This window comes from Brachyistius frenatus, unplaced genomic scaffold, assembly GCF_029030835.1.
Source record: "Brachyistius frenatus isolate BFR_SWC_R1_liver_20210118 unplaced genomic scaffold, ASM2903083v1 Contig_4, whole genome shotgun sequence".
In the NCBI taxonomy this organism is placed as follows: Eukaryota; Metazoa; Chordata; class Actinopteri; family Embiotocidae; genus Brachyistius; species Brachyistius frenatus.
Window position 1 is genome coordinate 7,760,727 of NW_027210603.1, and position 16,868 is coordinate 7,777,594.

General features: G+C 43.2%; 1 protein-coding gene across 6 annotated transcripts in view; it reads left to right on the plus strand.

Moving 5' to 3' along the window:
- The window catches only part of sulf2a (sulfatase 2a), a 48,879-nt gene that overhangs the window by 16,720 nt on the left and 15,291 nt on the right, over window positions 1-16,868 (plus strand). For 4 of the 6 annotated variants that reach the window (XM_069713558.1, XM_069713583.1, XM_069713593.1 and 1 more), the window contains exon 2: window positions 4,147-4,215. The exons of the other annotated variants lie outside the window; for them this stretch is intronic. The gene's annotated coding sequence lies outside the window, so the exon portion shown is untranslated. The remainder of the gene's footprint in view (window positions 1-4,146; window positions 4,216-16,868) is intronic. 6 annotated transcript variants of the gene reach the window in all.

Below are 16,868 nucleotides of genomic sequence, written 5' to 3' on the forward strand. Positions count from 1 at the left end.
CAGAGAACGGGCTTCACTGCCCTATCTGTCTCTGGAGAGACAGCGGCTGGAGGCCCCTTCTCACTTGCAATATCAAACAGCAGAGATGTCACTAAAGCCCTGCTATATCTGTGAATTTTGTATTAAATCCTTGCTCCAATCTCCTCCTCTAATCAGCTTTTAGATCCCGGGGTTATCTGTGGTCTTTTGCTACAGTTTTGTTACAGTTTTGAATAATTTATGACAGAATTAACTGCGGTTGCTAAGAGCAGTGATTGGGAGATTTTGGAACGCGGCCCAAATCGTATTTAGGTTCAAAGCCATTTTTCTCAACCTTTTTTTTCTGTCTGATAAGCAAAATTTTATCAGCACGTATGTAATTATTGCCGTAATTACTTTCATCTGCATTTTCTCCACCTGGGTCCCTCACATATGGATCTGAAGTGCTTTTTATTGCTGAATCTATTGTATATTCCTCTCATGTTCCTATCCTTTATGGTTGTGTTTCCTCCACTGCTTGCTTTTGGCTTCGCTCAAACTGAGGTGTGTGCAGAGATGGTGTCCATTAGTAAGGCAAAACAAACAGACACACCCCACTCTCCTGAATTTAGGTAAACAATCAATGAGAGCACTAAGAGAACAGCAGCCTAAGTGGCCCATTGATGTTATGTTTAAATGAATACAGGATGCACGAGTGATGGTAGAACAACCCAAACCAAAAGAATTCTATTATTTCTTATTGTGTAATTCAATTCATGTATACCAGACGTCTCCCAAAACAGTTTACCCTGTTGGGGCTTTTAAAGCAAAGAGGGGATAATTCCAAGAAAAAAGAAAGTGCACAAAAGAAAAGGAGCTATGGCAAAAGACATCAGAAAATTCCGTGAGTCGGGTAAACAGGGACAATGAGTCCAGCAGCTGTATAGACGCCAGATGTAAATACTGACTGGCAAGTTGAAAAATGTTCCCCGCAAATCTCAGTGTGTCACCCGTTTCATCATGTTGTACCTAGTCATGGTAACTTACTAGAAGTGCAGCTGAGCCAGAACACTTCTGTCTTCTTCATTTCCCTGATTTGTTACACTCCAACTCTACCTTAATCTCCATTTCTCCATTCATCACCCGCTCTCCATCCCTGCGTTTAGCCTGGTCACAAGTGCCGCTCCCCACACCCCTCCAATCACACCCTCACCCCTCCCTCGTGCCTCTCCCTCAGGGTGTAGTAGCCATTGTTGTGTCTAATAAGGTTTATGGAATTACAGATCTCTGAAATTGGATTTTCTCACTGCACCAAAGCAGTGGGATTACAGGTTTAAGGCCGGGCGGAACGGGGGAACAGCTGACTTGAGACTGAATTTTTTTTGTTTTTTGACTGCACCCTTGAGGTGGGCAGATCAAGAGATTGACATGCCAACAGCTCTGGAGTGAGTCAGACAGGCAGGCAGATTCCCAGTGTCTGTATGTACCTGGCAATTAAATTGATTCTGAGTCAGACAGCTTTTTGGCTCCAATGTTTGGATTTCTATTTCTCTCATGTCGACCACTCTCACTCTTACACACTCCTCCTCTGTCTGTCCTCACAACTTTGACTGTGTTTGATCTAATTCTCCTCTAATGAATCTTTTGATCTTCTTCGCCTGACACGGAGACACATCCCAGATTTCTACATCCAAAGTAGCTCAATTCGTTCTAATCCTTAAAATCTGGCTGCTGGTAAAGCAACTGATTCCCAGAGATGTATAAAGATTTGCACTGTCTACCCCAGGCTTTTGTTTGAAGAACTGTGGGATTACTTCACTAACCTTGACCTCCCCGCCCCACCATACCCTCAAAAGCTACCTCGTTACAAATCCAGATCAATTCAGTCATTATTGTTCAGTTGTGCTGGAGCATTAACTACAACTGCAGTGGAGGAGTCACAGGCAAAAGTGAGAAATGAAGTTTGAAAGCACCAGAGACAACGGAGTAATTTGCCCCAGTGAGATGTTGGCAGGAAGGTGGTGTTGATTAGGAGTGGTGGCTTAGTGAACTCTTAATTGGGTAAGAGACAGGGCTAGGGATAAGGGATCAATGGAGGCAGGACTTGGGTTCCAGTCCACTGAAATCAATCAGCCTCCTCTCCAATAGGGAAAATGCTCCCAATCAAAGAAAACAGGCAGCCGCTCATTTACCCTCCCAGTCAAACTTAATCAGGAACAACCTAAACAGACAACGCACTCTAGCTCCCTCAGTCAGGGGCGGGTGAAGTCGCCTAAATTGTTTTTATTTGTTGATGTAGGCATTTGATCATATTGCTTAGAGATGTTTTTAACGTTTCGGTGTAAAAACTGTCAAGAATAGGAGATTACTGTTACTGATAAAACACTTTATGGAAAGGAATATTAAGCAAAACGTCAGCCGTGTTTTTACTTCACTGCTAAAAATAGTCCCTTTCCCCTCATCTTCCTGTTCATTTGCTCTTTGCCTGGGTAATAGCCATCTTTCTACCCTGTCACTTTTTGATGTATCATCCTCTTATTCACATCAAGGACAAGGCCAGGTGTCGCATTTTCTCTCTGTTGCCACGCTTGTCACACTGCCTTGTCTCCCAAAGCTTGTTCCAGCCCACTCCCTTCTTCCTCCCCCCCTCCGCTTATTTATATGAAATCTGTCACTCCTTTATTTTAGTGAGAAAAAGAAAGTAAATCACTTTTGCCATTTGCAGCCTGCTGTGTCTGCTGAATGCTGCTAAATTTATGTGGATGTCATCTTTGGCCACATAAATCCAGTCAAAATAAGTGATGTCAATGCTGTTTTGTGTTGTTGTCACACAACTGGAGTTCCTGCTCCTCATTGTGTCCTTGGCTTCAAATGCCTTTATTTCAGTTATTTGTTAAGCTACCTAGGAATATACTACACAGTGTAATGAAAGCCTTGACAGAGGTCTAAGGTTGTTTTTTCATTGCTCCAGTTGGACAGACAGACATACAGACAGGCACAGGTGTCCAGACTCACCTCTCTTTGATGCCCATGAGTGGCTGGCAGTGCTGGCTCGGGCAGACAGCAGCTGGGGTCAGAGACGTGCCTTGGCAGTGAGATGACAGTGGGCTTATAAGGTCCTCCAGCGTATTCTTAGCCCTGCTGCACATACCAAACGGCTGGATGTGTGAGTGTGTGTGTGTGTGTGTGTGTGTGTGTGTGTGTGTGTGTGTGTGTGTGTGTGTGTGTGTGTGTGTGTGTGTGTGTGTGTGTGTGTGTGTGTGCGTGTGTGCGTTTGTGTGTGTGTGCATCCTCACATTAGTGTGTGCAAAACACTTCACCAAAGACTGCTTATCAGGGAGATTAAGGTCTAAATTTCACAGGGTTACAGAGATAGCTCAAATGCTTACATGCTGGACACTGACACCTGTCCAATCAGAACAGACATCAGACAGCTCTACTCCTGTCAACATATCTTCACAGGCAGACATAGAACAAGGCCTCGTAGCTTACAAGATATCAACTAGAGGCACTTGCAAACGTAGAGATAGAGTGTTAGACGGCAGGTTGATGGAAAGAGCTTGGTGAGAACAGCTATTTTTCTGTACCTCAGCTGCTTCTGACATCAAGTTCAAAGCAGTATAAGAATTTACTTGTCTGCCTGACTGAGTGTAAGCAGCACTTACATACTATTATGAACACAAACCGATTATTATCAGTGCTAAAAATGTCCTGAAGGGTGCGAGGTAATTATCTTAAAAATTAGACCATTTCTACTGTGTTTCTGGCACAGGTCTAATTAAACCACCTGCTGAAGGCCTGCTGCCTCTGGCGTCACAGCATCAGTCAGACATGGATTTTTTTTTCATGTGTAAACATGTGAACTGACATAATGTGGGGTTGTTTTTCTCCATATTCTACAGTTCTTCACAGTGTTGTGGACTAAAACAGATGTGTCACCACCCTTGGGGTATGTGAGGGAGGAGTGGTGACTGGGAGTTTATGGCATCTGGTAGGACAGAGACAAAACAGGCCCGGATGAAGCATGGATGAACCAGAATGCATACAAGATGATGAATTAAAAGAGATTAAAGAAAAAAAAAAGATGGATTGGCAGTTATGGGATAGTCTGGCTTTGTTTGAGCTCCTAAGCTGAAATTGCATATGTTCCAAGTATTCATCCACTCTGGACTTTGTGTTTGCTTACAGAACTTGGCAGTCAGAGGCTGATTTCTGTGGGAGAGGCGGGCATCAGACGCTGTTTGTTTAGAGAAGAAGGTAAGGCGGTTCACCTCTTATTCACTGATAAAGGGACATTTCTCTCTGCGCTCTCATGTCTCCCTTTCACACCCTCCTATAGAGAGTTGACATGCATGTGTGGTTGGAACTTTTGTTGTGTTTCTACAGCTACTAGAGGTTTCTGAGGTTTTTTTTGCATGTGTTTACTAATAGATGTGGGTCAGTGTATGCAAGGCTGTGTCTTCATGTTTCATCAGTAGCCTATTTTAAACAAAGATCTCACAACACCGAACCAAACAAAGGCGGCATAATGCCGCCCCAGTGTGTGGTTTTTAGATAGCATGCTGACTTTTGGTAATTAGAGGTGTGACATTTACAACAGCATTGGTATCTAGCTGCTGGTTTAACGGTGGAACAACCCCTATTCTGTGTTTAGATGTTTTATACAGAAGGGTGAGAGCGAATAAGAACTAAACAATCCCAGCTTGAACAGGCTTTGTAAAAGTGACCATTGAAAGCAAATCATGTAATCAGAGTACTAAACTGTGCAAGGATCACTCCCCCAGTACAGTCTGTCTTCGCACCTCCCTTGGGTATCCCTCCTCCGTCTGAACAGAAATAAGTCAGGTTCTGATTATTGTTCCCGTTACCATGGATTCTACAGATCCCACAGGAACCAAACAACACAGCGTTAGTAAGAGCCAACACTTTATTTACTGCGGGGGATAGATTCATCACCTCAAAGCTGACTCCAGCATCACGCTCCTCAATCACTCTCAAAATCACATCACCTCATTTTATTTGCATGCCAGTGTTCTGCACAAATAAGAGGCGGGTTATAGTTGGCCCGGCAGAGATAGAATTCATGATCAAAGAGACCTGTGGGTGTTGTGGCCACTGCAGATGCCCCCTCTATCAGTCCAAATGAAAAGAAAAGATACAGAGAGCAAAAAACTGCTTTCACCCCGTGTGGCTTTAGGCTCTAAACTAGCTTCACGTCTCTAAACAAGCCGTGTTAACATTGGCCATGTTTTATGCTCGGAGTCGGTGCAGCGTGACCACTGTCCTGTTGGGTGTTTACCAGTAACAGACTTGTGATGCAGCTGTGATCAGAGTCATCCTGTGTGAACAGTTGGAGAGCAGCAGAAGAAGCAGCACATGTGGGCATCTTATGTGCGCAGCTGTGCACAGCTGACTCATTACCACTCGCGAATACCTCAGAATGTGTGACTGTAATCATCTCTCCTTTTTATTAATCAACAACTTGCTACAAAGGGCTCCAAATATAGTCGTGATAGTTAAGTGTTTGGTTTGAGAAGAAAATATGCCCAGCAATGAAACTTTTATTGACGGAGCATTTGGGGAAGGTGAACTCTGATTTTCCTTCTTGTCTCTGTGACACTAGCAAGAGCAGACAGGTGAATGATTTGCCTTTGGTAAGATATTCTGTTTAAAGACTGATCTCCACTTCAAAACCCAGTTTGAGGACAGCATTCACCTCTTTCTTTCTTCCTCCTCGGCAGAGGGGCCCTCGGCTGTGTGGGATAAAAACCAAAAGTCTTCAAGAGAAACTCTTCAAAGGCACAGTTCATCCACTGAGTGAAGACCTCATCAATTCAGTTTTCTTCTCTTAAACCACTGTCCCTTCCACAGAGCTCTGGTTGTTTACGAACAGAGCTATGTTATATTTCTCCCCCATTCCTTGCAGCTGGTTGCGTAAGGTGCTTTTGATATCTCGCGAGTGACAAAGGGATATTTTCTTTTTACAGTTGGGCCTGTTGTTGGTGGCAATTTCTCTTCAGGCAGGTTCCTCGCATCCTCCCTGGGGTATATGTGATACACACAGTGGGGCTCTTGGACCATTTTCTTGACCCTCATTTTCCACATCAGCAAGATGGAAACTGCCAGCTTGCTTCCATGCTCCATCCTGCCTTCTGCCCACTGATTAAAAGTCAAATATTAAAGTGCTCTGTTGTGAGCTCGGCCTAATTGATTCTTTCCGCCGGGTGCACACAGAATGGGCTGACAGCAGGCGATACCAGGCTTTGTCAACATCGGGCATGCAGCCTGACGCTCAGGACGGCACCCCAATAAAGCTCCCTGTGAGTGTGCCAACCTGCGGCGCCACACACAGTGAGGGCACTCGGCACGCCGGCCAAGCTTTATAGTAACAACACAGAGGCAACTCATTCTTTTGCTGTGTGTCAGCTCCCATCGGCTGGGAAGTCGGCTCTCTATTTGTAAGGAAGTGGCTGGCTGTGACGAAAGTGTGTGTGTGTATGTGCTACACTTATAAAAAAAAATCTCTTCTGCCCACTTGCATAACCACTCATCTAACTTAAGCAATCTGGGGCGATGGTGCTGAAAGGAGCATTCATGTGAGTTCTACAAAAGGCTCTCTTCTTTTCTTCCGATCCCAGCTTTCCTGCCTTTAAGATAATTGCTTTAATAGCTTTTAATCACAGCTGTGTTTAAAAAGGAGCTGACAAAACACAGGATGACACCAAGTATGGAAATCACTGACCACTGTGAGAAAAACACTGGACAGCTGGTGGAGATTCTGGTTGAAGCCTTGTGTCCTTATCTTAAAGTGTTTTGCTCTCTCTTAATAACAACTTAGAGATAATTAATTGAATCTCTACATCAGTAAAACAGTGTCCCTCTCTCCTCCTTAAACCAAGACAGTGTAGTGTCCCTGTCCCTTTCTTGTCTGCTTTCTCTATGAATTTACTGGCCTTTTTATGTGCATCATGAATCAGCTTTGCTTCCCATTTATTTTTTAATGCTTTTCTGCTACACATGTGGGAGAGTGTAACAGTGATCTTTGTGCCACACAATGTTCATTATATGTAGACATTCATCCGCAGCATTTTCCTCATGAATCTGATTGACCTTTTAGCTCAGCATGATCCACAGTAAAAGGGTATAGGTGCCTATTAATCCCTCCATGGCTGAGAAGCTGGGTATAGCTCCTGTCCTGTCTGGTGCTTTATGTTTCATCTGAGCTGATTGGAAGGTGCGATAGGAAGGTTTGAAGGCGCGTGGGGGTGAAGGTCAAGAGCTGGCTGTAATTACTCGATTAGTGAAACTGGGCCGCGCCCTGTGGTCTGACAAAGCTCTAATTACAACACAAGGTTGATGAACTTGATCAGGGCCCTGTTAATTCATGTTTAATTGAAGACACAGGAAGAAAACAGAGAAACAAGGAGGGAGACAGGGCAAGCAGGTGTCCTTCTGGTCCATTTTTAAGGATATAATCAAAATGTGAACCTTTTCCACCCGTGCAAATCCAGTATTTGAATTTTTTTCTACATCACATTTCAGTGTGAGCGATCAGCAGCACAGTTGAGGAATGGTCTCCTGGCTGCTTCAGTAGTAAAGGCCACTGAAAAGTAATCACAGTGTCCTCTCTTCTGAGCACTGAGCACGGTTTCATTTGTGCCTCCCTTCTGTTACTTCCCTGCTGCATATCCTGGGGGGCGGGCGGGTGGGGGTCCAGAGGCCGAGTGGGGGTCATGATCACAACCACAGGGGGGCCGATAGCTGGCTGCCTTTCTGACAGGAGCCTAATGACGGGCTAACAGGAGAGAGTCCCGGAGACCACTACTGTAACCTTGACACGAGCCTGTGGAGGCAGGTAAAGAGGAAGAGGGGGGAGGGAAAAGTGGCATTAAAGAGGCTGACAGGCAGGTGGTTTAAATATCTCTTTACTCTCTCTGACCATCACTCTCTTTACTTGACCTTTGCTTTCCTCCATTGTCCCGTTAGCAACTCCCCAACAAATGTCAAGATGGAGGAAAGAGATGTTGCTTTCTCTTTCCTGACACAGCATGTGTGTGAGTAGATGAGTCAGTCTGTCAAGTGCGTATATGTGTGGGTGTTGGCATGTGTCAGAATAAATATTCAAATGATGTTTTGATTTGTCTTTAAGATTTACTTTACTGATGTTTTTTGTTTTTATGACTGTTAGTTTGTGTGTTCTCCCTACTGAGAGAAATGTTTAAATTGTTTATGCGGAAATATTTATAAAGTATTCTGTTTGGGGGAATCAATATTGTCATTACAACAGCTTGATCTTTTTTTTATTAGCACATGTAAAATGAATAGTTTTTTATTTTAGAAGCAAATTTCAAGATTACTGCTGGTAGTATTTTCAATTTGGTGACTTTAGCAGTAGATTGAGGCCAATAATAGTTATATTTTCTTTAAGCTGTTGCAGAACATTATTATCAACCACCAATGCCTCTTGTCCTTTTATGATGAAATGGCATGTTTGTAACTAAAAACAACTTTAAGATACTTCTGTGCTGGATTAATTTTTTTGATACAAATACATTGAGATAATACAGCAACAGGTTTAAATCTACATAAATGTTATCCTGGTCCACTCAAGCAGTGTTTCTCATTGCATATTGATTGGATACAAAATGAGCCATATGGATTCAAAGCGCAAGGAGACAGTAATGATTTCAGTTCAAAGGATTGTGAAAGTCCCCTTTAACAAAATTAGAATTATTTCTGCTCAATAGAAATGTGAATATTTAATATAAATTTTCCTTGTGACATCTTTAGCATTCTTATATTTGTGCCAGCATACACTTATGTGTATGTAAGTGTGTATGAGTGTATCTTTTCATTCTCATGCCTGCAGGGACAGCCAATAAGCATTATCCACAGTAAAGAGAGAGCCACTGCTGCCTGATCAATCTGAGCTCTCATTAAAAGGCTGCCAAGCCCTTTGCAACCCGATACAATATCAATACTGTAGCACCACAGAGAGACCTCCAGGGCTGTTAGGCAAGCCGCTGGCAGCTTAACTGTCATTACCGGGAGGGCAACATGCCAGAGACCCCCTTCGTGGGCCACTTAGGCTCCCCCCATGGTCCCAAACACAGGTCAGGACAGACAGATGGGCTGTCTGGGCAGCTGTCCCAGGGACGAGGCAGAGAGAGATGGATACCGACCTGTAGAGGAGGAGACAGCCTGTGCGCCCTCACAATATGGAGGGATGATATGGACTGTTTGTGTTGTGTTGTGTGCGTGTGTGCCGGTACGCACCGGTGCGGTCTCACCCGAGACTTGTTTGTTTGCCTTCGGTGCTTTCTGTGTTGCTCATTCTGTGTTGTCAGCAACTACAGGAAAAATCACATGTGTTTGTGTTTAAACTAGACAAAAGACAAAAAAGACTTTGGTTAAAAACACTCTTGGTGAACGCTGTGGATGATAGAGATTCAAAACTCTAGGTTTTGGCACATAGCCCGATTCCTGCTGGGAAAATCACGAGCACTGAATAGCACGCCGTGGTGATTTCTGAGTCAAGCAAATGGGGGGAATATAAGTGGCCATACATAGAAAGCCTCTGTAATTCAGATCATTGTGCGGAGGTCTCCCCTCTGTACTCCAGTCTTAACCCTCTGTGTGGTTCCGATTGGGGAGGGAGGGATCAGTGTGTGCGTCTCTAAACCCCCAGTAATCCACTGACAAAAGGACTAGGAGAAAGCCAGCTCCAGAAGGCAGGGGGTTAGGACAGAGAATGGGAGGAGTGAAGAAGTAAAGAAGCGGTCGTTGCCTCTCCAAGCCCCAAGGGTGTGCTTAATACCAGATAAGATGGTCCTCATTGCACCCACAGACCCCTGCCACTCCTCGGTGAAACACCCCTCTGCTGCGTGGGGCCTCAACAGCCATTGTCAGCTGAGCAAAATAATTCAGAGTCCGTAGAAGTGATTACTTCTGCAGCAGCTCAACTGTAACTTCCAGCAGGAGTATTGATTTAACTGGGCTGTCTGTAATTTATTCATCGGGCGGGCAGCAGTTGTTTACTGAAAGTTGAAACCGATATTGTCTGTAATCATCATTAAGTCAGAGCCATTAGAGGCAATCCCCACTGCAGGTGCTAATTTAATGATGGGAGAAAAATGGCATGTAATTAAAACACAACAGATGACATCTAAAACGTACGAGTCCTGGGGAAAATGATCTAATTTTACCAACACGTATGCAGCTTACAAACCCGAGGCAGACAGCATCATTTAGAAAGATCCACTGCAATATCGAGAGTAGATAAATATCCCAATAATGTTCCTCTCATCAAACCTTTGAAGTATTATGGATTTCTCAGCAGATCATTTTTGACTGATATTTGATTTCTCATTTGTGCTGCAGTTACACAATGTCATACAGAAGTCAGCAGGCTGCTCTGAGGTCTCAGTGAGGTAGTTAGGTCGGTGGAACAATGGGCCCCAGCTGATTTGTCTGTAATCCATTTAGCTGAGATGTGACACACTGTAGGGGGGCTTTGCCTCTGGTCAATAAGTGCCAATAGGAAACAGTCATCACTCAGCGGGCTGCCCTGTCCACCAGCTTGCTCACTTGTTTCAGCTGTCAACCCCTGTGTCAAAGGAGCTGGCGATTGTGCCGCTCTTTCGGACGCATCACAAATGGCTTTCCCATACAAACCTGAATGGGACAGGAAAGGCAAGGACACTCGCAGACTGCAAAGCAGGCGTATTTCCCTCCGACATCTGAATAAACCCATCTGAAGTGAAAACAGCTACGTATTTACAAAACACCATTGACAGTTGCTCATTCTCTCAATCTTAAACCCCTAGAGGTGGGGCTACGGGGGGTTGAACCCCAGGCTGGGACAATCGGGGCTCTGTTTGTGTTTTCTCTAACACCTCCGTGTTCTCTTTGGGCTCTCATGGAGCGTACCACAGGGGAGGAGGGGTGAATGCTGTGACCCTGCTGTAGACCCTGACTGAAGCCCTCTAAAAAAAACCTCCAGACCACCACGCTAGCCGTACATACCACCCGGTTGCTGCTGGCAACAGAAAGCAAGCGCAAAGTGGACGTGTGAGAATGAAAGGGAAAACCGGCTTCTGAAGAGATCAAGACAGAATTCAGTCACCAAAAAGTCCTCACTGCAGCAGGTTTTCACATTGTTATTTATGATGTGGCTCCAGTCCAATCTCATTATGCAGAATATCTTCATGAGTTAGTTTGTTAAACCTTTAGGAGACAAAAAGGCAGACAGTAGCGGTGTGATGTCCCACTAGTGCCGGCTGGGCCAAACAATTTGTGAACAATACAATATGATGCTGTTCATTTCCTCCAGATTCAAAGATAATTAACCGAACTGTTGTTCTCTTCTTTAATGTCCTCTTGTTGGAGAGAGAAGTTTGAAGTGTGATATGCAGAGTGTGGATGTGCTTGTGTGTCTGTCTGTCTGTCGTTCTGCCTACGTGTGTGTGTGTGTGTGTGTGTGTGTGTGTGTGTGTGTGTGTGTGTGTGTGTGTGTGTGTGTGTGTGTGTGTGTGTGTGTGTGTGTGTGTGTGTGTGTGTGTGTGTGTGTGTGTGTACACATTTATAGTCAACAGAGCAGACACAGGGAGTCTGTCAGAGCTCTTTGTTCTCCAGTGAGAACACATCATGACTGGGCCTTTTGTCTGAACTGACACAATCATACAGTCTCTTTCTTTTCCTACCTCTCTCTCTCGTTCCCTCTCTCTCTGTCTCTCTCTCTTCCTCAGCCTCTTATTTTTTCCCCCAAACTATTCACCTGGCATCCTGTCACTTTCTTCCTTGTGCGTTGAAATCATTTAAAAGATAATGGGCCCAGTGGATTATGGAGTTGCGGAGATGGAGATGATTTGCTCCCTTGTGTCTGGGCGTGGACCGAGCTCTTACTCTGTGAGCAAGTATAGCGTGACTACCAGAACGTAATGACTGAGGACTGTTTCTCAGTGTCTGTTTTTGCATTTATAATTGATCAATTTATTCATTTACTTCCTTGCTTCCATTTTACTTTCACGTCTATACAACCTCATAATTATTATTTATAATATATTATAAATTAATCCTAAAAATCTAAATTTCAAGGAACACCACATGGCCAACATTTGAACACCCCAAAATGACACCCAGATTGAATGTCTCCTTCTAAAAACATTGGCGTGCTGCCTCACCAGCTTCCACTCTTCTGTGAAGACTTTCCATGAGCGTTTGCAGCCTGACTTCACAGCATGAGGTCAGTCACTGATAAGGCGTGGCTTGCGACACCATACTCCAAGTCATCCTGGAGGTGTTTGGGTCATTGGGTTGAGGTCTGAGATCTGTGCAGACCAGTCAAGTTCCAGTTAATGTATTGACCTGCTAAAATATAATTATTGTGTAGCATCCTATGCAAAGGAAAAAAAAACATTGTTTCATTGCTGGAAAAAATTCATAAACATGCTCATGGTGTGTGCATGTGTGTGTGAGAGAGAGAGAGACATTTCCAGCCAGAACACGTCACCCCTTCTCTCAGAGCAACAGACTTACTGCAGGATTAATGATGTGTTAAGCGCTAAAATTACACACATTAATATTTCACTGTCTGGGCAGCACATTTCACATGATATTAAAGGTTAGAGGACAATATTATGTATAAACAAGAAAATAATCACAAATGTCGAGGCAAACAGCTTAACAGCAACGGCAGAAAGAAATATTCCACACCTGAGTCACTTCATCACAGCACAAATCTCATTTTCAAATTTTTAAAGTCTAACCACCTCTTTTGTGTGTGCGTATTCGAACAGAAAATTGCTGTGCAGGTTCTGACTTTCATTTTAAAATGTCTGCAGAGTGCCAAGCTTATCGGAACCTGGGGGAAATCTAAATTAAATCTTCTCGGTGAATGGGATCAGCATAGCATTATCTCTTGTCATTCTCAACTATTAAAGTTAGTTATTAGGAAGTAAAGGCACATTTGTCAAAAGAATGTGCCGGCGCTATTTTCAACCAAAGAGCAGTTGTAGAGTTATTGAATATGATTTCAGGATTATCAGCCAGACACTGAGTTTGGACGGACTACGCCGGCCTATTCAAGCATTGTCATTGTTTTAAGATGTCCTCACACCAACATTAATAACGGAGAAGCCGTTAATTTAGAGGTCACTGGTTCAAAAGATGATCTGGGATGCAGCAGCGCACAGACGCTTAAAGCACTTGTCATAGCAAGATTGTCCTCCAAAGAAACGACAGCATTGAAACTGCTTAAAGCTCCTCATGTTTACATTCAGTACCAAAGCAGGAATGTTCCTACAGCACAGGGAAAAGTAAAGGAGTTGGTTTTGAGATAGAGGATATGCACACAAAAGATTTGATTCCAGAAAGCCTCTTACCAACAGCTCACATTGGTATCGTTTTGCCAGGATGTCAGTCTTTCCCTAAGCTTCACCAAGTGCTTCACCTCAACTGTACCATTGCAGTACTTTATTTTTCATGACCAAAATCTTGCCTTAACCTTACTCGTGTAATTTTGGCTGCCCAAATATAGCGTGTCAATGTGTTTTATAATGATAATGCATCAAATAACAATTTGAGAACAGTGTGATAAAGTGAAAGTGGCCACTTTTGGTGATTACTTTACAGAGAATTATCCCCTTGAATCTGTAGATGCCCTCAGCTATACAGAGTTTAAATGCAATTTCAGGTCAAGTCAAGACTGAAAACAGATATAAAGGACTAAAAACTGAGTTACTGTCAGTGGCTGATCTCTGCTGGCTGCCCAATCCACTCTGCACATGCATGCACCTGCACAAACAAAAACACATATTCCTGCCTGATTTCTAATGTGTAAACAAGTCACAGTGTTGAAACACTTTACAGCTGTCAGCCGAGAGGACGTTTGAGCCGACGCCTGTTAACGCCTGTTTCATTTTTCATGTGGCTTCATAACTGATCTTGCACAACTGTGCTTGTTTTACTAAAATTGATTTAAAATGTAAAAATGAAATGCAAAAATTAAAGGAACACGATGACACAAGGCAAAAGATGGCTCCTTGTCACCTTACACACATCCATTTAGGCTACCTGCGGTGAATAAATATTATCCTGGATAATAGAGACTGAGCCATCCTTTTTAGGACACACTTATTTCTTTTCTTTGACTTTGTTTCACGCAACCTTTTCCAATAATGGTGTTATTTTCTGGCTCTCTAAATTTTGCTAGAAGCGTAGAACCCAGCATGAGACAGCTCAATCTTATGTCCCTTGTGAGAATCAAAGCAACATAAGAAATAAAATAAAACCAGCGTGCGACAGAACGGACCGTGGCATAAAAGATTCTATGCATGTGCCTACTTTTGCACAGGTGCAGAACAGATTGGGCTGCCGGCACGCATCAGTGGGTCTTAAGCATGACTACAAATGAAAAATAATGCTGCTATGTAACTGCCTGACACGTAAATAAGCCCAGGTCACTGACATGTCAGTACTGTGCTCACAATTGCTTCTGCTCCCCCAAGATGCCCAAAAGCCAGATATCTCAGGTTTAATCATACCTCAGCTGTCGGGGAAAATGAGCAAAAATGCTCATATGTCATTTTTGAATGTATGTCATTGTCATTTATCTGAGATTGACAAGCTTGATTGAGAGTAAAGATTTTGCTGCTGATTCAGATTTTCTTGAATCTGGTGGTGATGCAGAGATTTGTGAACAGAGAATGATAGATGAGGGATGGCAACAAACCATGGCTTCTTATTATCATGAAAAAGGCATTCCATACTGTATTGAGAATTGCAAACCCCTCTTTCCACCAACACACACACATGCACACATGCACACAAACTTGTCTGAGAGAAAGTTACTCTCATATAGATGCATGCCATTGCAGAATTTGCATCTGAATACCAACTTTTGTTGGTAAATTCAAGGGTCCTTGGGGATTTTGCACATTCTGTTCAGAGCTAGGCAGGCCAGTGGGAACAAAGTCACACATTAGCAAAGCCCTGCCAGCCTCAATTATGACCAAAGGGATTGGCTTCATAGTGTTGCAGCAGACCACATTCAGCACTGGATGAGTCTATTTAAACCTTCCTGGCCACTTCCTTTATGGGTTTCAGCACTTGAATATGGTGGACGGCGAATTCCTGTGTCAAGAACGATGCAGAGATATAGTGGTTCTCTGCTTCTGTATTCTCTTTTATTCTGTTCTATTTTGTATGGATGCCTTGGTCTGTGAGTCTAGTTTCATGTTTTGTAAAAATCCATCTGCAATGGAGGTACTTGGTCTTTGTTCTCTCCAGACTGTATGCCTAGAGGGTTTTTTTTCCTTCTCACACTTTCTCTGTCTTTTTCTCTCAATCTTTTTCTGTCTCAGAACATTCGTGATAGAGAATCCAGGAGTCTGGCTTTAAGCTTGTGAGTTTTCGCCTCCATATTTCATATGCATTATGAGACACAGCTGATTAAACTGCAAGTGTACGCTATGACTCGTCCTTCTTCAATTTGTAATAAATGTCTGTTTTTTCCCTTGGTTTTCTCATATTTTGTGCCTTCTCAGGGGGCTGCAGATTGGATGAATCAGACTTTATTCCTGTTTTAAAGCCCAAGGTATTTTATTTATAGGGAAAAAGTACATTAACGCCTCTGCAAAGTCTTTGGAAGATTTATCAAGTGCTCTCTCAGATACCTCAGTGCCTACAGTGAGCTGTGGTACTTAAAGCACAGATGTGTGTTGCTGGGCAGTGTAACATATCTGTCTGTCGATCTAGGGTGTGTTTTTATTCCTCCACTCTTGCCACTGTCTTACCATCATGCCCATGCTGTGACATGGCCAGCTCTGTTGTCACTACATTTATAATTCAGTGTTATCAATAAAAGATGCGCAGCATTAAGTTTTTATCTGGTGATGCAGTGCTGCTGTTTCTCAGAGCCTCTTTACAAGCAACTGACTGAAAAGCAAAACTTTCCTTCTCTGTTCTGACTTCCAGGCATCACTTGGCATTAGTATAACCTTAGATGATCCTTGTTCCTTATACATGCTTTTAGAAGCTTATGCTCTATGATCTCATATTCTGCTCACTTGCTCCCACAGCCTGCCTCTCCAAGCCCCCAGACTTTAATGAGTTTTGCTGAGAGTTATATTTACTCATGTTGTCTTGTGCTTCTGTCTAAATGGCAAAATCTTCCCCTTTCATTCTCTCTTATCGGGCTGAATCAGCATTGTCTTTTTGCAATTCACTTAGTGCAAAGAGCTGATGTGGGCAGAGCTCTGTCAGGAAAACGAGCTCTAAATCTTCCCGGTTTACAGAAACAACATGGCTTGCCTTGCATTATGAATCACGTTGTTCATGTTGTTGGAGAGTGAGAACAGCTTGTCTATGTACTGCAGTTTTCTAACCGTTGTCCATCTCGATTTTTCTATATATGTTCAAGGTATAATGGCTTTTGTTCGTTTGGATGTTGTGGTTTCATCTTCTTTTCTCTTTGTGGTTTCATATAGTGTCTGCCACCCAGAGAGATAAACAATACAGGCAGATAAAAGAGAGGGAGAGAGCAATCCGGAAAGAAAGAACTGCATGTGTCAGTTTGAGCTGATAAAAGCCTGAAAATCCAATTAGTCCTCAGCATCAGGGGAAAGAGGAGGCCTCATGGGAGTAATGTCAGGAAATATCCACCATCGTAGCATGACAATAACACAACATTTACATACTTGGCTATTGATAGATCAGCGTGAAAGTCACTCCTATATTTTGTTTTCTTGCCTAATGGGTTTTGCCCACATCAGCTTTTTGAACAGATAAACAACTATCAAAGGCGAGTGCGCTACCTTCCGTACCACAAACCACTCTAAAAGAGGAGCCATTGCGGAGGATGAGCTTAATTTCAGAACACTGAACCTATTCTTTATTCACTGTAGATGTCC